We start from the raw sequence: 11136 nt of genomic DNA, 5'->3' as shown, positions 1-11136 counted from the left end.
AAATATCACAAAACTGTTTCTGCAATATCGCAATTAATTTTCTCGGTCTAATCAGCAGTAAACTGTAAAATCATCTTTCAAATGTTTCTACAATAGAACAGTTATATTCATTTTTCTCAAGAATTGTTAGCAGTAAACTGTAAAGTCATCTTACATACTTCTCTGAAATATCCCAGTTAAATTCGTTTTTCTGAAGAACTGTCAGCAGTAAACTATAAAATCATCTTACAAACCTTTCTCCAATATCAATGTAATGTTCATTTTTCTGAAAAACTGTCAGCAGTAGGCTGTAACATCATCTTACATCTGTTTGTCCAATATCAATATTAAATTCATTTATATGATGAACTGTCCGAAGTTAACTGTAACACCATCATACATAGGTTTCTGTTATATCGTAGTTAAATTCATTATTCTCAAGAACTATAATCAGTAAACTGTAAAACCATATTCCAAACCTTTACGCAATATCACACTTAAATTGATTTTTCTAAAGAACTGTCCGTAGTAAACTATAAAATAATATTTGAAATGTTTCTGCAATATCACAGTTAAATTGGTTTTTTTGAAGAAAAGATATTAAATGTACAATCATCTTAGAAACGTTTCTGCAATATCAAACTAACATTCATTTTTTTGAAGATATGTCAGCGGTAAAATGTAGTACCGAAGTTATTTTCTTAAATTTCTTTTTTCAGTATCCCAGTCAAATTTTCTTTTTTTGCAAAATTTTAACAGTAAACTGCAATATTGCATTACTTGTTTCTGCAGTGCCACAGTTGAAGTTTGTTTTTAAAAATGTTTTTTACTTAAAACTCTGAATATTGTTATTTTCTGCAATATTAAAGTGGAAATTGATATCTACATATTTTTACATTATCAGTCCCCACTAGTTAAAATTCTTTATTCTATTTTTTATCTCTTCATATGTAATTAGTTTTTTATGAACACTAAACGCTTGAAGATATCTGACTGCAAAAAATATAATATCTTTTAACTTTAATATTATTAGAACTAAAACGGATTGTGATATTAATGTCTAAGAAAAAAATTTAAAAATACTTCAATATCTTCATTCTTCTAATATTGAATTTTAAAAACTAATTACTATAATTACATTCATAGTGGGATTACATATTGTAACAACTTCTTTTTTAAAATCTTAATTGTATCATGAACGCAAACTTCAGCAAGGGGATACAGTATTAACATTACAGGTTGAAGCAACGAGATTGAGAAGAACTGTCTTAGGAAGTCTAATGGCATAGTTGGAGACATAAATTGTTCAAGGGCATCTATCATCGTAAGGAAGAAACAGTTGAAGACACTCATGGAAAAGACTCAGGAGAAGAGTTCAGGACGCCCCCATTCTAAATAAAACTCAGACATTGTTGTAAGAAAAGACTTCAAGGTGTACATATTATGCCTATAGTTGATAATCTCAAATTTAGCAGTTTTAGTTTGTTGTTGGTAATTCAGATTATTCAATAAAAATATATTTACCGTACTTAGGAATATTTAGCTAGTGATGAGTACAAATCGTCTCCACAGGGAATGATGATTAAGAAATTAATTTCTAATAATAGTGATGATCAACGCAAGAAGGGACGAAGACGAGAATAGAATATGTGAGATAGTGATATCGAGTAAAAGGATGCAGTAGTTATATTTGAACTTAAACTAGTAAATAAAAGAGAAAGTGAACGTCGAATTGTGCCAAGCGTTATGGGGGTGAGATAGAGAACGTGAAGGACACGATGATGATCGAGTGCGTAAATGATGATATGGTAGAGATGAGATATGGGGATGTAAGGAAGCAAAACGATAGTGAAAAGACAATTATATACCGTAATAAAGCTAACTATGATGTCAGGAAAATAAATAACATAAGGTGAAGATGCTTACTTTAGATCCTTACGTTCCGCCAGATCATGGCGATTTGAGAGTGCCAGGAAGCTCCCCCTCTTCTCCAATGCTTCTCCCCACACACCAATGATACCAAGAACTCACTTGATGGATCTCAATACTAACTATCTTTCAATCAGCCCACACAAATAGGAAGAAAGTTCATGATGATTTTCACTGTGATCCAGACCGTTGTAAATGGTCAAATATCGTCATTTGAAGTTGGAGGGATCCTAGCCCTTGATTTTTCTCTTTCCTCATCACCATTTCTAACGCTTCCTCTGTTTCTGTTTCCGCTAATCAGTCAAATCATTGAAATCTTGTGGCTTATCATCTTTATCGCGTGCGCCTTTTGGACTCACTAGGTGTACCTACTGGAGGACAAAAACAAAAAAAAGAATCACTCTATTTATATTACTTTAAAAAGGTTTATTTTATTATTATTGCCGCTGACGTGCATCACGTTGCTCGGGCGCCACGTGTACGTCGTGCCACGTTACTCGGGCGTGATTTTTGACTTTCAAAGGAAGAGAGAAAAAGTGTCGTTTTGTCTTTTTGCACCCTGGTCCACGTGAACATTCAGTGTAAAAAATTTGTCCCTTTTTTTTGGTCCACATTGCCCTTTACCTGAAAAATTTGAAAATTGATACATTAATCATAAATGCAATCATGGCTTTGCCAACCGTGATGCCATACTTCTTGGCCAAATGATTGGCTGAAGCCAATCATTAACTGAGTTAATGATCTGCTGTCACCAATCATCAGCGCTACGTCACCGGTCGACGAATCGAACGGCGACAAGTGGCAGCGTGAGACAAAAGAATTATAAAAATCTTTTAATAGTCATATTAAATTAAATAAAAGCCCAATAAATAAATAAATATATATACTTCGACTAAGTAAAATCATATCTTCCCAAATTTAATTTCAAAAAAGCCTAGAAAAATCATATTGCATCTCAAAAAAGTATATTTTCTTAGAATTTGTTGTCAGAAAAATTCCCAAAAATGCACAAAACATCATTCTAAAAATACATTTTGTCATTTTAAGCTCAATAACATGCATAAATAATTTCATTCATATAAACATGTGAATATGATCATATAAGGTACTAAAAAGTGCATGTTATCAATTTCCTCAAAAAGTATATCTTTGTGGGTAAACATCATTCAAGAGTCTTTAAAAGTCTTTTGGCTGGATTACAGAAACATGTAGATTAGTTTCTGGACAAGGGTAAGAAACTATTGTCCATTTCATCAACAGTTGTGAGTGTTAATCTAATGAATACAAATGGGAAGAACTAGTGAAACAATTTTGTAGATGAAAATATGTAAAATCAAATCAAATATACCGCAGATCACACACACCTCGTTGATACTTCCTCCAAGGCACTGAGTGGTGTTTTTTCTCAAAGAAATATTTTTTCCAAAACTCATGTAGACATTTTTTTAAAACTTGAACTCAATCTCCAAAACTCATGTAGATGAATAATGCACTAAGGAAATTTAATGGAGTAGGCCACCCAACATGTTGTCGGAGAAATCCAAGATGAGATGTAAAGAGAGGTGAAATAGGTTAAATAGAGGTGCGCTACCTCACTGGGTTTGGAGGGCTAATACATCTTCTTCTCCATCATTTGTCCATACTCAGTATGAAAACACAGAATTTTGATAATCAAATCAGTGCATTATTTTCACAGTTCTTGCCTTTATTTGAGTGGATTTTGTAAAAGGCCTTGAGTCTGCGTCAAAATTTTATTTATTGTGTATGGGGCCTCTATTTATGGTTTGTGTCATGGAATGGGTCTTTCTGTGTCCAGAATGTAGCTTCAGCTTCTCTTTTTGTTTTTATTTGCATCCAAAATTCTTCATTTTGTCCAACTAAGTATTGTATTCCAAATAAAAATCTAAGCGAGGTGGCGTTATTGTAAGGAGTTAAATGGGGTTGGTCTCAGAAATGAAAAAATACAGAAAACCAGAACCAAGGAAAACATACTACTATATTGTCGTGCATTCTTTAGCTCGTGCCCATTATGAAAGTAGATTCAACATCTTGGCTGAATATGCTTACGTGTGCATCTTCTGCGTCATTTAGAAAAACCTCAATTGCAGTTCCCATCTCAGTGTGATCTACACCTATCATCCTTGAATATGATTGGTTTTACCCTTAGAGGAAAACTGATCGCAGTTTGCACTTTGTTGGTATGATTGTTGTAGATAATGTGCTTTAATATTAACTACAATATATTGAATTTATTAGTGACTGATGTCAGCAATTATGCTGAAAAAAGCACTGCATATTTGGTTTGAGTACCCTCATGGATAAAAGATCTTTGAGGCCTCCCCAATTTTTTGACTGGTAAGTCTAGAGAGTCAATTACGGATCTGAGGTGAGCCACATATTTGTCTCTTACGAAGTTTTCCTTCATATTATGAAGCCGTCATTGGAGTTCCATAATTCTAGATTGATTTCCACTAGAGAATGTGTTTTCATGTTTTATTTCATAACTTTATGTTGTGTATTTTGCTTTACTAACACATAATAATAGTATCATGAAGAGTGAAATTCAAGAACCGTAGAATTTTTTATCTGTTATCCACCTCTTCTCATATTTGTTTCAATGACGTTACCAGTGTGATTTGTAATCGAAACCTCCCGGGGGATTCCATAGTAGATTGAATTAGATCAAACCCCTTTAGCAGAAGTTTGAAGCAGCTCTTCCAAGACTGATAATTATCATTTTTGAGCTCTGAAGACATCATGGTTGAGTAGGAACCACCTCCATGACTTCTCCCCTTGTAGGTATAAGAACTTTATTTGCAGCGCTTGAGGATGAGGATATCATTGCAACAGATTTTTCATCAGACACTGTGAAGGATTTTCAATTACCATGAGAGAATTTTAAAAAAATGGATAGAGGGAGAGGGATAGAAAGATAAGGAGAAGGAGAGAGAGGGAGAGAGAGAGAGAGGAAGAGGGAGAGAGAGAGGAAGAGAGAGGGAGAGAGGGAGAGGTAGAGAGAGAGAGGAAGAGAGAGGAAGAGAGGGAGAGGAAGAGAGATGGAGAGAGGGAGAGGTAGAGAGAGAGGAAGAAGGAGAGGTAGAGAGAGACAGAGACAGAGCGAATGAGAAAAATAAGAGGAAGAATATACCAGGGACACTTCTAGCCATTACAATTAGACATGGTTGTCCAGTTCACTTTGTGCGAATCTGTGCGTTTTGTTTGTTCTGTTCGGTTTTATGAACAGAATGTTGACAAATTCACACAGATCATCGCACACACCCGTGTGCGGTTCGAATTGTTCGCTATGTACATGTTTATTTTAATCATTTTTTAAAGATCATGGTTCAGAGGCGGCTTCGGTTGGCATCGATGAACTGTGTCTAGGCTTCAACCGCTTCGCTGGAGTTTGTCTCCGTTGATGGTACGATCGATCTCCTCACATGGCTGTTGATTCATATCGAGGCGCGATTGTGTTTTGCATGGTGGTGATAGTTGTGATTTCCGCAGTTTGCAAGGACGGCAACGTCGTTTTCTGGTCTGGAACCACCGAGGAGGTTGAGGAGTTTGAGTTGAGGGAATAGATTGAACAGGAGGCCGATTCTAAGGCTGATTATGGGGTCATGATGAGCGGCGATGATTGATTGGGGGAGGAAATCTTTACCTGTGGGTATCGATTGGGGGAGGAAATCTCTACCTGTGGGTATCATGAAAGTTCTTTTTCAGTAGGTGGAAAAGACACATGCGTCAATGTGGGATTACGAGGAATGGCAGCACAATTAGAACAAGAATTGTTGTCCCTAGGAACCGATGAATGTGAAGTTAGTGAGTCGAAAGAAGAACAGAAAACGATTAGCTGTTCTTCGGCCATTGAAAGTGCTGAAGTGGAAGGATTGTCTATGGAAGAGGTCCATGAGTAAATAGTCTTTCTGTCAGATGTTGGTGGAACTGAAATCAGCCTCGAACTGGAGAGGGATGATCCAGAGGAGGATATACATGAAGGTGCTTTGGATCGACAAGAGGTGAAACCAGATGATAAAATTATATCAATAGCCCAAGATGAAATAGTATGGAGCTATGATCTTTAAGATGTTTCAAAAAATTGTTCGAATTGTTTGAATTGTGCGAATTTTATAAATGGTGCAAATTTTGTTCGAATTGTGCAAAAAAATGTTCTAATTTTTGCACAAAAAATAACAGAACAAATAACAAGGCCCTGTGCGGTTCTTTTATGCTATTTTTATGTTCATTTCAAACAAACAGAACAGAAATACCATGTCTAGTCACAATGCAACCATCTATATTTAATCTAACCACCTATACTTAGTCCTATTTATCTTTCAACTTACACTGAATTCTAGACATTAATCTCAGACAAGAGAAGTGGTAAATGTTCAGTTATTACTCTTATAATGTCTAAGTTTTGTCATAATGGTTGTAGACAAAAGTACATAATGTTTAGGTTTAATTTTTATCCCAGGCGTGACAGCTCTGACTTGACGGGACAAAGGAAGGGTAATGACGGATGCGAGCATAGTGTGCAATTCATCATGCCTCCCAGTCGGTCATGCAACCTAGTATTTTGTCAGAGTTCATAACATTTTGGTCACCCCGTAATAGAGTACTCGTCTGTCCTTACGTAGTCACCGGATGTTGTCCCCGTCACACACACTAAAAGGACATATCAACAAATAAACATTTTAAATTTTTTCCATTCTCTCTGTTTCTTCCTCTTCCTCTCTCGTACTCCCTCTCTCTCTAAGTCCCTCTCTCTCGCTCTCCCTGACTCCCTCCCTCTCTGGTGGACTCCCACTCTCTCTTTGTCTATCCCTTTCTCTCTCTGAGACTCCGTCTCTCTCTCGGTCTACCTCTCTCTCTCTCTGTCCCTCACTCTCTTGGTCTCCCTTTCTCTCTCTCTCTCTCTCTCTCTCTCTCTCTCTCTCTCTCTCTCTCTCTCTCTCTCTCTCTCTCTCTCTCTCTCTCTCTTTCTCTCTCCCGGTTTCCCTCTCTTGCTCTGGCGGGCTCTCTCGGCGTCTCTCTCTCTCTCTTGGTCTCCCTCTACTTCTCTCTCAGTCTCTCTCCCTCTCTCTTTTCTCTCAGTCTCTCTCTCTCTCGAACTCTCTTTTTCTCTCTTTCTCCCTCTTGGTCTTCTTCTTTCTTTATTTCATTTTCTCTCTCTTGATGTCCCTTTCTCTCCCTCTTGGTCTTCTTCTTCTCTCTCTTTCCATTTCTATGTATATCTGCCAGTCTCCCTCTCTCTCTCTCTCTCTCTCTCTCTCTCTCTCTCTCTCTCTCTCTTTCGGTCTCCCTCCCGATCTCTTTCTGTCTCTGTACCTCTATCAGTTTCTCTCTCTATCTTTCTCTTGGTCTCCCTCCCTATCTCTTTCTGTCTCTCTGTATCTCTGTCAGTCTCCCTCTCTCTCTCTTGGTCTCCCTCTCTCTGTGTATCGGACTCACTTTCTCTTTCTGTCTCTCTGTATATCTGTCAGTCTCCCTCTCTCTCTCTTGGTCTCCCTCTCTCTTTCTCTTAGTATCTCTCGCTCTGGGTCTCCATCTCTTTCTCTTGGTATCTCTCGCTCTTGGTCACCCTCTCTCTTTCTATCGTTACCTCTGTCTCTCAGTTTCCCTCTCTCTCTTTCGTTGTCCCTCTTTAACTCTCTCTCATTTGGTGTCCCTCTTTATATTTCTCGCTTGGACTCCCTGTTTATCTCTCTCTTGGTTTCCCTCTTAATCTCTCTCCCTATCTCTTGGGGAAATATGCACACTGTATTATACGTATTCTTACGTATTATAATGTATATATACACTTATATTGCATTTATAAATATTTTTATAAATGTAAATGTTAATTTGTACCATTATATCCCTTGTATAATTTTAAACATAAAATAATTTTATTTTCTTCTTCTTTTTTTCCTTTTTTCCTTTTTTATCATTTAAAATTCTGTCACTATCGTCCCACCAAGTCACCCTTCACGGGTATTTCTTCACATCATCCGTCTCTGTCTTGGGGCTAAAAATCTTTCTGTCGTAGGTCCAAACCTTACTAGTATAATTTTAATCAAGGGTCCAAACTTTATTAGTATAATTTTAAGCATGGATCCGTCACCTTGACTGAGTACGACTCCTGAACAGAGGCTGCAATGAGCCCGTGGAGAAGTTAGTTCACGTGGGATGAACTCCGCCTTGCATAATTTGATACGAGATATGTGGATATCGATTCAGCGAAAGATCGACGACGTCACACATAGCGTGACGGTTCATCCCGGGGAGAACATGCCTTTCCAAAGTCTCCCTGACCAGCACGTCAACAACGCGTTTATTGCCTGCCATCCTGGATCTAGCTAGCTATTCAGGATTCTTTACAAGCGCTCTGAATATCAAGTCTCCGAAGTATCAAAAGAATATACTGTCCTGGTGGCCCAGTAATTTAAGCAGAGGCTCTCTGAGAAAGACCATCATAGCGCCGTGTATGTTGACCTTTGTGGTGATTTTCTAATTGGCTTTCATTTATGAGCTGATCCTCTCAGAAAGCTCGTTGCTCTATTTCTTGTCTGGCTTTCTCTTCGGCTTCCTCTCGTTACGAGCATCTCTCTCGGGCACGATGCCGGCCATCCCTCTTTGACGACCACGAAACCATGGCCAAATGATAACTCAGGAAGAAATAATTATGAAAAGAGAGCTCGTTTCAAAATGAATATTTTTATCATGTTTTTTCTTTGTCAACATGGAAGCCCACATGCCCAGAGGTCCATTCAGTTCACCATTGATAATTCACAATTAATCGTTCCATTTAATTCATCAGGGGTGGCTGAAGTTACTTAGACGTAGCAATAAATTGTACCTACAATAACGTGCAAATAATGGACCGACTTATTCTTTATGCCTATTGGAATTCGCAAATAGGCGCTTCGCCTCAACAAGAAAAATATCTTTATGGGGTAGCGGGTAGTCCGGAGAAACATGGTAATTAGTGAGTTGTCTTGTATATATTGTATACTACGCAATTAAACACTAAAAACATAACAACTTTGTCATTCACGGAGCGTCTGTAAATTTTGATTTCTTCTCCTGAAAGAGCTGGAATATTTATATTAGAATTCAGGTAATAATTATTATCGTTTATTATCGGCACGAGTAAGCCAATCGGGATAATTTGAGAGGATCTATTTATGGGAGCATGAACCAAACCGACGACTCGCCTTCCAGGAACACGACACGTCACCCGATCAACGGGGACGCGATACTTTGCTGTCATTACAGAGATCTTCTATCGAAGACTCGCAGCGAGAAGAAAGCATATAAATTCTCAGACCATGAAGGCTACGGTGTAGAAGGTTTTCGACGCAAAGATAATTTTGCAATGGCGCCGGCGCCTAAGGAGAAGCAATTCACGTTGGAAGAACTTCGTCGCCACAACTCAAGATCAGATCTGTGGATCTCGATACAGGGCAAAGTATACGACGTCACGAGTTGGGTGAAGGATCATCCCGGGGGGGATATCCCTCTCTTGCATGTCGCAGGCCAGGATGTCACCGACGCGTTCATCGCTTGCCATCCTCGCTCGGCATGGGCTCGCCTTGACCAATTCCTCGTGGGCCGGCTCTCTGATTATCAAGTCTCTGATCTCTCCAGAGATTATCGTCGCCTGGCGGCCGAGTTCTCCAAGCAGGGCCTCTTTGAAAAGAGGGGTCACGTTGCTCTGTACACGCTGACCTCTATCGCTTTGCTCTTATTTGCCGCCGTTTTGGGGGTGCTCAAGTCCGAGAGCGTCCTGATTCATTTGCTCTCGGGGGCTCTGATCGGCGTCCTCTGGTCGCAGGCATCGTTTCTCGGGCACGACCTCGGCCATCACCCTTTCATGAAGACGCCATGGCTAAACAATCTCGCTAAGATTATTATCGCAAACTGCGTGACCGGCATCAGCATTGGGTGGTGGAAATGGACCCACAACGCGCACCACATCGCCTGCAATAGCCTTGATTTCGATCCGGATCTCCAGCTCATGCCGGTTTTCGCAGTCTCCTCCAAGCAATTCGAATCCTTGATGTCCTACTTCTATGACAGGAAGATGAATTTCGACGCCTTGGCTAGGCTGCTCGTCAGCTACCAGCACTGGACCTTCTACCCGGTAATGTTCGGCGCCCGCATCAATCTCTTCTTGCAATCCATGCTCGCGATTGTGCAGAAGAGGGTGCCGAATAGAAAACAGGAATTGCTGGGGATCGCGCTGTTCTGGTTATGGTATTCTCTCCTCGTCTCTCAGTTGCCCAACTGGGGAGAGAGGGTGATGTTCGCTTTCTGCAGCTTTGCGGTCTCCGGAATCCAACATATTCAGATATGCATGAGCCACTTCTCTTCCAACGTCTACGTTGGGCCTCCCACCGCCAACGACTGGTTTGAAATTCAGACGATGGGCACGCTCAACGTCACCTGCTCTCCTTGGATGGACTGGTTTCATGGCGGATTGCAGTTTCAGGTGGAGCACCATCTCTTCCCTCGCCTTCCTCGATGCAACTTGAGGAAAATCTCTCCGCTGGTGAGAGAGCTCTGCAAGAAGCACAAACTGAAGTACTCGACCTTATCTTTCTTGGACGCGAACGTGAGGACTATCCAAACATTAAGGGCTGCAGCGCTGCAGGCCAGGGACGTGGGCAACCCTGCGCCGCTGAACCTGGTCTGGGAGGCAGTAAACACGCATGGCTGAAGACCCAAGTTTTATACCTCTCTGTTCAATAAAATTGTCTTCCTCATTTCCATAGTATCAGGTTGTCTTTCACTCTCACATCGAGCTCGCAGAGTAGGCATGGTAAGACTGATTTTTCAGATACTTCTTCTGATTCATCTTCAATAAGATTATCTTCCTCCTTGCTTTAACACCGGGCTGTCTTTCACTCTCTTCTCAAGCTCGCACGGTAGGCATCGTAAAACTCATTTTTTCACAGATTTCTTGCGGTTACTTCTTCTGATTCATCTTCAATAAGACTGTCTTCCTCCTTTCTTTTGTATCAGGCTGTCTTTCACTCTCCTCTCAAGCTCGCATAGTGGGCATGATAAAACTCTTTTTTCAGATATTTCTTACTTCTTCTGATTCATCTTTGTCGTCGTCGACTTCGTAACCTGAACATTAAGCTGAATATTGGTTCTGTTCCTAGACCTCGCAAAATATTCCTCACCTCATTAATATTGATATAGTTTATTTAAATCGAAAGTATTTTATAACGCTACAGT

General features: G+C 39.7%; 1 pseudogene; it reads left to right on the top strand.

Annotated features, from left to right (window-relative positions):
• Positions 1-9070: 9070 nt before the first annotated feature.
• On the top strand, positions 9071-10782 carry LOC144703481 (delta(8)-fatty-acid desaturase pseudogene; annotated as a pseudogene).
• The last annotated feature ends 354 nt before the right edge of the window (positions 10783-11136 follow it).

Source organism: Wolffia australiana, chromosome 5 (genome assembly GCF_029677425.1).
Source record: "Wolffia australiana isolate 7733 chromosome 5, ASM2967742v1".
NCBI lineage: Eukaryota > Viridiplantae > Streptophyta > Magnoliopsida > Alismatales > Araceae > Wolffia > Wolffia australiana.
Note: the sequence above shows the minus strand (reverse complement) of the source record. Positions and strands in the feature narration are given on the sequence as shown.